Below are 11081 nucleotides of genomic sequence, written 5' to 3'. Positions count from 1 at the left end.
CTCTCAACTGGCTTAATTTGAAATATAATGAACTAAGTAGTAGGCGAGTTTGTACCTATTCAGAAAGTTCAGGATTAGAATGAATTAGTGTACCAAATTATCAGAGACCAAGCCTGCATTTGCAATAGACACACATACCGTTTTCATACTATGAACAGGAAACTCTTATTATGCGCATAGAAAACATGCTTTGTTGAACGAGCATTTCCACCAACTATAAAACCATTGCGGTGTGTTGAACTCTACGCTATACGCCGTTCGCTTGAAAAGCGGTAATGGATTACAGTTACTCAATATTTTGCTTACTGATTATAAGCGTCTGTGAAGGATTGCTAGTATCGGGGTCCGAGTGGAAATTCTGAGTCAGTACGGCGGCAACGCTGTGATACTAGCAACGTGTTTGCGAGTCCCGAATACTTTTAGGTCGATGTTACGCGATTTTCGCGCGCAATTCGGACTTCAGATTTGACATGAATGTGTCCAGATGTATAACAGTTTATTCCAAGCACTGATATTCAAAGAAAAGTGTAAATATTAGTGATTTAAGTGAATGTGTAATATAATATATTATTGTACATAATAGTGTTTAGTGATTACGGGTGGCCAGAGCGTAATATTGAAAAAATCTTCCACTGAAAAAGGTAAGCGATCTTTTCGGAGCATTAGACTCGGTAATACGCCTAGGGCGGTTTTCAAAGAATTTGGGACGTCTGAAATCTTATAAATGAAGGGGACAAAGCGTTGAAATATTTAAAATGTCCCAGAGTTATTTTCGTGTAAAGACCGTAACGTCCTTTAAGGACGTTTCAGAAAAAAATATCGATAAAGAGTTATTAAAGTTAAAGCATGAATCTTAGGCGTATTATTCTGAATTGTAAGGAATTCTAATTTTAGTAAGTGTCGGCAATAAATAATACTCATAGATCAGTATAGGTAATAAGTAATTTATATACGTAAGATACTTGTAAGATACGTAAGATGTTTCAACAATATATAAACTATTCTTGTTTCGATAATTATTAAGAACTTATCAAACACATAATAATAAAACATAAAAGATTGAATGTGTTATGTACCTCTCCAGATGGACCTACGCTTATACGCTAGTTCAAGGTGCGCCTGCATGTGACTGTTTGTGTTGTCGTTGTACATGTTATGTCACTGCGACGCAAAGTGACTCACATGGCTACATATGGTCAGGTACTGCCTTGTGTTTGACGGCGTAACTGCATTAGTTTACTAATAGATATACGGCTTTTTGTAAGAGAATCTTAGCGGAATCGTGATGTAGGCGTTAACAAACGCGCACGCTAACCTGTGTATAAAGAGTGAAGCGGTATTGTTTTTTTTTTTTATCTAAACCTTATTTGTCATTGTTATCCCTTGTTCCCTAACTAGGCACGACTAAGCGCGTATCAATAATGAGACTCGTGTCGTATATATTTTAGTTAGTAAATAAGTTTCGCGGTAACCGAAGACAATATTCTTTATACTAGTGAGTAATCAGTTTAATAAGTAACGCTGAATTTTTAATTTGAAGTAAATAGAAAATACGCCAGGACTTAGCTGCGAACGATGAAAAAAGTGTATAAAACGAGACATTTAATATTGGTTCTATTCTTGATGAAATAAATTGGTAATATCTTGGTTAGAATTAGACTAAGACGGTTCTGTCTACTTTTTCTAACAGAAGTGATTGATAATGTCTTTATATTAATTGGTCTGCAGTTTTTCGGCATTTTTTTTTCAACGGATAAGGTTCATAATATTATTAACCTACCTAATGTATAGGTACAGATTTTTATCAATGCATTTATTAAATCTTTATTTTAATCTACTTGTTTAATATTAATACCTACATGAAAAACAATGTTTAGGTACATGTTTACACTGACGATGCCATCGTGGCTGATTGGACTTAATTTTTACTTTTAAATGTTTTTGTTTGTCATAGCTACCAAACCTATCAAATATTATTAAACTATCAAACACTAAAATAAATAATATGATATGTTTCCATCTAATCCATCCATGCGAGCCAGTTAATTCGATTAGCCATCGTATAAGCGGCCCTTATTGGGCAATCCGACTACAGTAGATGAGCCCGAGTCGCATGGCTTGTAACATCCTAATCAACATGTTCACGGCCCGGCGGTTCAATCATAGATATAGAAAAAATATAGACCGAGGGTATTAAGCAGGATCTAAATAATGGTGTAGGTGCAATCTGAAGTCTCATGAAGCATACCATATACTCCATATACTCTACTCGATCTTCAATGAGTAGATACCGTGGTATCGATGTTACACTCCAACTTATGAAATTTACAACCTCGTAAGGCCCAATGTATATTACAATGTACAGTATATTGTTGCAATCTAGTTTGAATCTTTTATGAACCAAATAAAGTAGAATTTTCATTGATACTTTGATTTTAGAAACAAAACGAAATTCGTACCAAATTATTTATAGAACAAGGTTCAAATTCAAAATGGGAAAAGTAACTATGGTGGGCCTTACGAGAATAAACTTACATGACTATCAGTCATATATTTTTGTAATATAAAATATCTGACACCATCACACCACTGACACGGGAAGAAGAAATATGGAAAGTGGTGCCATGATGACGTCACACGTGACGTGACTTACATGACTATCAGTCATATATTTTTGTAATATAAAATGTCTGACACCATCACACCACTGACACGGGAAGAAGAAATATGGAAAGTGGTGCCATGATGACGTCTAAGGGTTTCTGCTATCTATTGTTCGCACATTTATGCGAAATTACTTTCACACGCTCCTATATTTAACTAATCTCTGTTTGCAATTCGACCTTTAACATATAGATAACAAGATAATTTCTAGTGATAATACATACCTACTCTGTAATTGACAGTATAATGGAAAGAGATAACAAGATTGATTCTCAAATGTACGATTACGCTTACAACGTGTTTGGTGTCTCGATTGTCAAAGGTCGTGATTTAACTTTGTCGAAGATGTTATCTGCTCGTAGCTACTTACTATTTGTTTGGGGACTTGGGACCGTTCGTTTAGTAAGTATTAAATTATGATGGATTACTTAATTATTGTCAGTTGGTAAACATTTGTGAATATTTCGTAAGCAAGGTGTGACCTCCGACCCGTCGATAAATTATACAAAACAATGGCAACATAGTAAGTAGGTAGGTATAGTATGTATGCTTGGTTGCTTACTATGTAACTAGTGGTTCTGTGAGCTGTAGACCTATGCGATATGCTTAGAAAACGTAAAAGTGAAAAAACACGTATAGTGCATTAGGGTAATTCCGAATGACAGAAATGCTCGGGTAATTTCGAAAGGGGAATCTTGATATGATGGAAATAATGGTGATTTTTATGCGACTTTCGAAATTAGACGACTTTCATTCGGCATTACCCTAATGCACCTTATAGGTAGAAGTCACTACTAAAATTTTATTAGTCGCGCTGATAGACGCTCCTGGTGCCTAATTTTTTTATAACAGTTTTCACATTTTTTAATTTATCCACAAAACACATATTTAATAAGAAATGCGACCTGTGCACGAGAAATTCCAGACATAAAAAAAGAAAATAGTTAAACCTACTGATGTGCCGACGGAAAGTTTCCAAAATTCTGAAATTTTCACATAGGAAAGCTTCGGAAACTTTCCATACTTTGTATGGACAATTGTATGGATGGGAACTTTCCATTTCATAAATTTAAATTGCCTTTATTTTTCGTGAAAGTTTCGTGAATTTTTCAAGAAATTTAAGATTTTTTTGGAAAGTTTCCGCTACTTACACATCACTAGTTAAACCGTAGACCTAATACACTGTCGATTTGATCAACAAAGTACCTATAAATGGATTAGGTACTATCAGCTGCAAAAGTGGATGGCGAATTTCTCCATGCAAATTTTGCAGCTCACTGTACCTACGCTGTTGCTCCAGTCAATAAAATTCTATTTTTTTTAATACGTACTTACATGCCTCCTCATGTACGGGTACATGTACTCCTCAACACTCGAACTGAAAAAACAGCCATGAAACAATCTTCATTATTTTCGTCGAACATAGTCTGATTCGGGAACATTCGCATTCAAATAGCGCGACATTTTAGACAGAATCAAATTAGAATTTGTGTGCTCTAAATCGCTTCAATGTGCAAATGAAATAGTGAACTTAGTTGACAGAGTTGAATCAGCTGAATTATTTACATGGTTAAATCAATTTGTAGCTACGTTTACGTTTCTTAATAAAGCAGTGGGGTTCGTTTCTAAAAACCTTTTTGTTTTTCTCTTTGGCTTCAATTTATTAAAAAATGAAACTTTTATTTTATGGCACCTATAAGCCTATTCCAATCAGTATAAACGATCTGTAAACCATCAAGTCCATCAACTTTTTTTGGACAAACTGTCGGGTTCTGGGTGATGGGAGCGACTACACAAATAAATAATTGGGTGACGCAAATCTCGCAGACGAATTCAGGTATGACTCCTATTTAAATCAGCTTAAAATCGAGGATAGTAATCTACTATTAGGTATAGATTTAATACACAACGCTTTAAATTTGTACTAATAAGCGAAACATAATTGAACAGACGGCGCTAAATTTCAAATCTGGATAATTTTACAGGAACTACTTTTTTTATTATTATTATTATAAATGGGCTTACTCTTGACCACAGACTAGCCAAAGGCAAAGCCGTGGCCTACGATGGAGTGAGCTCGCCCAGAAGATGCCTGTTCACTCTTGATTTGAAGGTTGCCGGGTTATATGAGCTCGGAAATATAGCCGCCGGCAAGGAATTCCACTCCTTGGCAGTACATGATAATTCCAAGAATTATTTACCAATATGAGCCTAAAATTCCTTTGTGCTTACTGACAATAGAAGGTACTGTCGATGTACGTGTAGGTACCGTTACACGTGACAACTTTATCTTCTGTGGCAACTTTACCATAGAAGGTAAAGTTGCCATATTTGATGGGTATATGCGACAGCTTTTTAGAATTAGTCTGAGGTTTGAGATACTGAAAACAAGAGCATAACAGTAGTGCAGCTTACGTTAAATTTACCTACATGCTGCATAATTAACATTGAAATATAGTTGTGAATAATTTATATCAGTAATTCAGCTCCGAAGAATAGCGTCAGAACTACTCAGCTGCTACCCACTCGCATCTTTGTGTTGCTCCGTACTACGCTTGAATGGAAAATGAACGTGAATTCTTTGGACAACTTTATTCCTTCCGTCTTGTTTTAGTTTCAGATTACGTGGCAAGAATTCGTATATTTGGAGAAGAAATATTTTTGTTTACGGGGCCATGCGTATATTCTTCGCGTTTAGAAAAAAGTTGAATTGCAAAACTTTCGTGACGACTTCAGTATATATTAGACGTCATAACAAAACCAACGATATCGTTGTCAGTAATAAGCATTATAAGTACTATACGTATTCCCGTAAATGTATGACAAAAAAAAGTGTAACCCACTCAATTTATAATTTTGTTGTTTTTGTTGTTATCAATGGTTATTTTCTCAATAGTTACTTGGTCACGTTATCACTTCTTAAGTGACCCATTAAGATTAACTTGAGAGCAAATTATTATTGTGAACGCTGACTTATTTTTATAGGTCAGTAAGTTATTTAAATAAATAAATATTATAGCACATTCTTACCTTTGACTAAGTCCCGCGATAAGCTCAAGAAGGCTTGTGTTCTGGGTACTCAGACAACGATATATAGAAATCATCCATGCTCAGGGACAAATATATGTGCTCATTATTACATACATAAATGCCCTTAAATGTATTCGAATCCAGAACGGCGGCTTAGCAAGAAGGGTCAATATTGACTAGGCAAGACCGTCGACCGGTCGTCAATTCAACGAATAAATTCCTTTCACATTAATGGTGTAAACATTAAAAATTACGCACTGTAAGAAAAAAATAGTAAGTATATGCAAGTTCTTTTAAATCTCCATAATTTTATTGTTACTAATAGAATACATACTAAATCGTCTCCAGTTGAAAATGTATTAGTTATATCTTACTTCAGAGAGCTACGTGAACTTATGTCATTGATTTATTAATCATAGGTATAATCATAATACAGCACATCATGGGGCTTTACTCATACACTGGAAAACTCATCAGCTGTGCACATACTCCTCCAACCCTTTAGTTCGGCATCGGATATGACATATATATTCAGTCTATTCGTAATTTCAATCTCAATGCAATTGTCCCAACGTTGATATTCCTTCCAGATCGGTTTTACTGTTAGAACATTTTAATATCAAACCTAAGGAAGTAACGACAACGCAACTGTCGTTGACAAATGATGCCTTGAAACAATTAATGCAATGAAACTCGAGTTTCGTAATCTCCAGTTTATTATAATTGCGATAGAATTTCATAATTTATGACATTTATTGTTCATTCATTTCGTGAAGAGTAAATGTGTCTAAAGGCTAAGTAACTAAAACGTAAATAAAATATAAGTTTAGGCGGACGAACAATGTTTTATCGGCTTTTCTTCCATTTCATATTATGCCTCTTAATTTCCAGAACCTTCAAGCTTCACTCGAGTCAACCTCACGGGTACGACCCTCTTGACAGATAGAGGCGACAGCACCGCCATCTAGTGCAGCGTGACAGCTAATTTAGTGCATTAGAGGATGACTAGGTATTTCTTTGCGTGAAAAGCACAGTGTGGGATCAGACCTCATTTTTGACCATGGTCTTTTTATTGTAAAAACCGGTAGCCTAGACCAAAACAATGCTACGACTAAAACTCCCGAATGTCAAATATGACTAGTTTACGAGAAATTATTTTTTGAAATTTAGGGCAAATGTACCCGAAAATTGACTAAAACTCAAAATATCCTGAGAACGGTATCGATTATCAAAAAACACTTTTAAGAGAACTTATAGAACTACCAATATACTATCGTATGAAATAATCAGCACGGTCCTAACATCATTCATATCGGTATTAGAACCAAATTAGTCATTTTCTATTTTGATTTTTTTTCTCGAAACTTCCTGTATATTAGCATTTCTTTTATTTTTTTACTGAAAGGTGATTAGCTTCCCTATATGCTATAATTTTTGCATTAAGCAATTCCATAGGATCTAGAAATTATGGTGTGTTTAAACGTCCCATATAAAATCCCCATAGAGTAATTAAGCACACCATAATTTCTAGATCCTATACTATAGAATACCGATATGAATGATGTTAGGACCGTGCTGATTATTCCATACGATAGTATATTGGTAGTTCTATAAGTTCTCTTAAAAGTGTTTTTTGATAATCGATACCGTTCTCAGGATATTTTGATTTTAAGTCAATTTTCGGGTACATTTGCCCTAAATTTCAAAAAATAATTTCTCGTTAACTAGTCATATTTGACATTCAGGAATTTTAGTCGTAGCATTGTTTTGGTCTAGGCTACCGGTTTTTACAATAAAAAGACCATGGTCAAAAAAAGACCATGGTCAAAAATGAGGTCTGATCCCACACTGTGAAAAGGGCTCAATTTACAACAATAATGCCTTGTCAACCGAGTCCAATACTTGTGGCTTAAAATGTCAATCATTTTCATTCCAAATGCCAAGGTTGACGGTTGTCCTTCGCAATATAGGGTGAAATAATGAGTGTTGGGCATCTTTGGGATGACAAGTGATGGGATTTTTGATTCATTATGTTGTTTTTTAATCGTAATTGTTTAAATGTGCAATATTTTACTAGCCTTTGACACATCACAACAACACTCCTCAAGCTCCCTAATAAGCACGACGTAATTCGATACGAACTAAGTGCATAATGAAATCGGGCGAGGTCGCGCCGTGATCTCATGATGTTAACAGCTGCGTAATAATTCGCTGTTTGATGCAGCCGCCGCCGCTCGGTGGCGTTTGGCTAGACAGCAATCTCATTCACAACGTTAAATCGATTAAATGGGTACCATATACATATACCACAGTGCAATAAAATATTATACCTACATTAAATAATTTCTTGACGAAATTGTTTCCATGTTTAGGGGGAAGTCCCCTAACCACGGACGGCAGGTAACGCCGGACACTCGCGTATCCTGGCAAATTATAATACGTCTATTTCAGACCTAGGCAAAATAGTGCATACTAATACACGGTCATAAGATACGAATTACCAATAACATAACCACAGCCACAATTGAGTGAACTGAGAAATTATTATTGTGGTGTGAAATGTTAAACAAAACCTTAAATACAAATAATAAATGTGCGATAATGTTTAAGCGGACTGTAAATTTTGGGTTTTTTAATTTTTTGATCGACACAAGGTTATGAACACGAAAAAAAACAGTTATGAGATTACTTCGAAAAAACACCTTGAAATTCAGAGGGAAGGCAACTAACCTGGGCTTGTAGGATGTAGAAGCTCCTGTGTCAGGCGGCGAGGTCCTCAGAGACCAGATCGTACTCACCAATACTCCAAGGTTACCTGCACGCCTGATATACCACAGCTCCAGTGTCTTCTTCTTCTGATCTCAAGGCACAGAATCTATTTCTAGCAACTTTTTGATTAGTTTAAACACAGCTAATACGAAAATTAAATATTCGACGAAAGCGGGCTACAAAATTCAGCTTACCGCGCGGAGCTTTTTCGAGCAAGAGAGCCTTAAAAACCTTATTATTCAAAAGAGATTTAAAAATGAATAACATAAATAACAAACTTTTTATTAAAATAATAAGCAAGAAGAGTAAGGATTGATTCAATGTAGCCAATGTAGGTAATACAAATAAGAAAAAGTAGGTAGGTAAGGTAAGGTAGGTAGTAGGAAAAAGTACTTAAGTTATAAAATTGTTGCAAAAGACAGCTCCGATTTTAAAACCACAATTTTAGTCTTAGTAAAAGAACCGTAAAGTTCTCAGATTTATTTTATCTCTGCATTTGACTGTTCTTTTGGGGCGGAAAGTTGATAATACATATGTGCAATTCCTTCACAAAAGGGGTTATTATGCTTCATCGACCATAAGGACGAATTTCTGTTGTAGTTTCATATGAAAACGTCCTTATTGCAGTAAAAGCATAAGGGCCCATTTTGTCATGGAATCACACATATACTTTTGCATAGTTTCATAGCGCATTTCTACGGATAGTAAAAATACCATAAAATCTGAATCTTTTCTGCGGGAATCTTTTACAAACGTAAAATATCCATTATATCGAACTTTTATAGTTATCTTTTATAGTATCCTGTTTTTCGTTTTTTTTTTATTAAAAATGGAAGAGTTATATAATATGTATTGGTTGCCACTGTTGCCAGCTATGTTATTTTAGAGTAAATACTTAAAAATAAATTCCTAAATAAATAATAAACTTTATCATCTTTAAGTACTGTAGCGGTTTCTTCCAAGTAACCTCATTTTCGATACTAGGGACAATCCAAGGAAGGCGCTCCATTTTTCCAAATTTAATTACGGTAGAAAGGCTTTGGAGCGTAGAGGTCTTTGTGATCTCTAAGAGCTGCCTACTCCCTCCCCAAAGCTTGTGGGCTTCCTCCCTTTGAATTTCTTTAATCTGTTACCTTTCCTTTACGTATAAGGTTAGGTACAACCAAAGATGTTAATTGGGTATTCACCAAACAAAGTATAAGTAAACGGAATGTTATTCCTACCTACACATACATGGGCATTTTCAGAATTTGGGTCCCCCCCAATTAGCATAAGTCGTTAACAAAAATTAACTCGCTGTCAGTTTTGTGACGACAATTAAGCATAAAATATGTCTAAAAATTTACGCTTTTCACATTGTGAATGAAGATTATCGCTTAAAGTTTATGTAACTAACACAAAAACTATATTTTTATTGAAATTTCATGCTTAATTATCGTCACAAAACTGACAGTGAATTAATTTTTGTTAACGACTTACGCTAATTGGGGTGTCCCAAATTTTGAAAATGCCTACATACATGACTAATTATTTATTTCCAGTTTGCAAAACAACACAAACCTGTGATATGAAAGTACATTGCGATACAAGTGCGGAAAAGATAAAGCTCGAAACGAGTGGCGATAATTAAAACACAACGAAAAGAAGTGTTTTCAATCGACACGAGTTACGAATTTCCTTTTTGCACGTAGATCATACAACGTTTTACAGTTAATATGATGGGCCTTACAAGGTAAGAGCGTGCGACTTTCGATCCGGAGGTCGCAGGTTCGAACCCCGGCTCGTACCAATGAGTTTTTCGGAACTTATTCGATTGGATGTCATTTGACATTCGCCAGTCGCTTTTCGGTGAAGGAAAACATCGTGAATAAACCGGACTAATTACAATAACACTCAAATAAATTGGATTCACTATATCCTGATATTGATGGTAAAAAAAAACCAATAAGGCCTAGTTACCCTTCGGATTGGAAGGTCAGATGGCAGTCGCTTTCGTAAAACTAGTGCCTACGCCAAATCTTGGGATTAGTTGTCAGAGCGGATCCCAGGCCGTGGCAAATGCCAGGATAACGCAAGGAGGATGATAATGGGCGTTACAAGTTTCTACACGACAACTTGACAAGTAAACTAGTCTTGCGAAGTACCTCAGGTCCGAAACACCATATCTACGAAAATAGTCATTTGTTTTACAAGGGGGCAAAGTAGTTGTTTAACCGCACGTGCCAATATTGATATCCGAGCAAGCGAAAGATTCCAATATTGAACCGCGAGCGTAGCGAGTGGTTCAAAAAGTGGAATCTTGAGCGTTGCGAGGGTTTCAAGGCACGAAGGTTAAACAAACTTTGCCGCCGAGTGAAACACAAAACTTTTCACCACACCAACACGAACAAAATACTTACATAAAACATCAAAATAAATGAAATCCATCAATTTATTCAATATTTATGATTCAAAATCATCATTTATAGGTAAAATCTAGCAGCCAGATTAAGACATCGAGTTAAAATTTGTATGAAATTACTTTGCCCCCTTGTGGATAAAATGCAATTTTACTATCTGTTTTCGAATAGCAAAGAAAGCCTTTACCAGTTGGTGTGGTGAAAAAATATAAACAAATA

General features: G+C 35.4%; 1 protein-coding gene across 7 annotated transcripts in view; it reads left to right on the top strand.

The window, feature by feature from the left end:
* The first annotated feature begins 375 nt into the window (after window positions 1-375).
* The window catches only part of LOC125228849 (CD151 antigen-like), a 239643-nt gene continuing 228937 nt past the window's right edge, over window positions 376-11081 (top strand). For all 7 annotated transcript variants that reach the window (XM_048133541.1, XM_048133542.1, XM_048133544.1 and 4 more), the window contains exon 1: window positions 376-641. The gene's annotated coding sequence lies outside the window, so the exon portion shown is untranslated. The remainder of the gene's footprint in view (window positions 642-11081) is intronic.

Source organism: Leguminivora glycinivorella, chromosome 8, assembly GCF_023078275.1.
Source record: "Leguminivora glycinivorella isolate SPB_JAAS2020 chromosome 8, LegGlyc_1.1, whole genome shotgun sequence".
Lineage (NCBI taxonomy): Eukaryota > Metazoa > Arthropoda > Insecta > Lepidoptera > Tortricidae > Leguminivora > Leguminivora glycinivorella.
Note: the sequence above shows the minus strand (reverse complement) of the source record. Positions and strands in the feature narration are given on the sequence as shown.